General features: G+C 46.2%; 1 non-coding gene across 1 annotated transcript; it reads left to right on the top strand.

Annotated features, from left to right (window-relative positions):
- Positions 1-291: 291 nt before the first annotated feature.
- On the top strand, positions 292-383 carry trnar-ucu (transfer RNA arginine (anticodon UCU)). The gene is given in 2 exon segments: positions 292-328; positions 348-383. It is a non-coding gene; the product is annotated as a tRNA-Arg (tRNA).
- Positions 384-1,399: the final 1,016 nt, after the last annotated feature.

Here is a 1,399-nt window from a genome sequence, read left to right as displayed (position 1 = left end):
TTGTAAATAGACACTTTATTTTATATTGTCTACTTCTGTTCTTCCTACAAAAATAAATCGCCTCATTCCTTGTCTGCTACATGTCCTCCCATTGCACCAACCTGGCTGTGTGCTTTCGGAGTTTTACTAGAATTTCTGTAGCGCTTTTCACAGCCACAGGACGGTCCAAAACATTCCCAGACAATGAAGTAGTTTTGAAATGTCGTCACTCTGCGAATTACTGAACTTTTGAACTGCCTGTTGGACAACTACAGAAATCCTCATATGGGGATGGGAAAGCGTTGCAGGTGTGGCTCTGTGGCGCAACGGATAGCGCGTTGTGCTTCTAGTCGCTGTCGTGATGAGACATTCAAAGGTTGTGGGTTCGAGTCCCACCAGAGTCGGTTTTTAGGCAAGGTTTGAATAAATCAGCAACAGGTTTATCAATGTCTCCAGGTCAGTGAAACTGCCGCCCCGAACTTCCTTCTGAGAGGCGACTCCAGTCACTCTCCGCTTTCCCATCAGAACAACGTCACAGAAGAAATCCCATAAATAAAATCTTTGAAAGCTGCTGACCAGAGTCAGTCTGTTCCCTCCTCAGACAGATTGCAAACCGTGCAGATATATCAGCGGGCAGTTTGTTCCTCACAGGCAGCTCCAAACAAGGATGATGTGAATCGACACCACTGGATGATGTGAATCTAACACCAACACGTTTATCACAGCTGTGATGAACAGCTCATGTTGCAGCTTTAGATCAGACAGTGGAGGATGATCACAGGCGCTCTGTCAGACTGCATGGTCCTTCAGACATGTTTCCGACTGGACACGTGGAATGAGCGGCCGTGTGAACATTAGCGGTTCAGGGGGAGATTTCTCACTGGAGTTCCGGTTCCATTCCCAGACCTTTCTCTTTCCTTGTCCTCTTGTCATTTGCACTTTTCATTTTTCCATCAATGGCGGCCGCGTCTTCAGCTGTCTGAGCCTTGAGCTCTACAATTCATTCTAGAAAAATCTCCAGCTGTCTCTCCGCCGTCCAAGTGCAAAATGAATGAATGCAATTAGAAGCAAAAAAACGGGGACGGGCAAGAAACACACCAAACAAAACATAATCTAAAATTACTGAGCTCGATGTTGAGGACGGAGTTCTGTGGGTGGCTACTTAAATGTTGAGGTGGTTTTACTCGAGTTTCCGTTAATCGCCATTGGAACACGGATGACCAACGACAGAAAGGTCAGAGTGGGGAGGTGGAGAATTGAAATGACAAGTGGCAGGAAACTCAAAGTCATGATTGTGGATTGAACAGAGATTTATCAAAGCGGTCACAGTCTGTTATCTGACCTGTTGAAGTAGATGAGACCAAATTGTGGCAGCAAATACCGTTGGGGGCGAATGGCCTCCTTCTGCACTGTGAATTCG

This window comes from Scyliorhinus torazame, chromosome 24 (genome assembly GCF_047496885.1).
Source record: "Scyliorhinus torazame isolate Kashiwa2021f chromosome 24, sScyTor2.1, whole genome shotgun sequence".
Taxonomy (NCBI): Eukaryota; Metazoa; Chordata; class Chondrichthyes; order Carcharhiniformes; family Scyliorhinidae; genus Scyliorhinus; species Scyliorhinus torazame.
The sequence above is the reverse complement of the archived record's forward strand: the minus strand, read 5'-3'. Positions and strand labels throughout refer to the sequence as shown.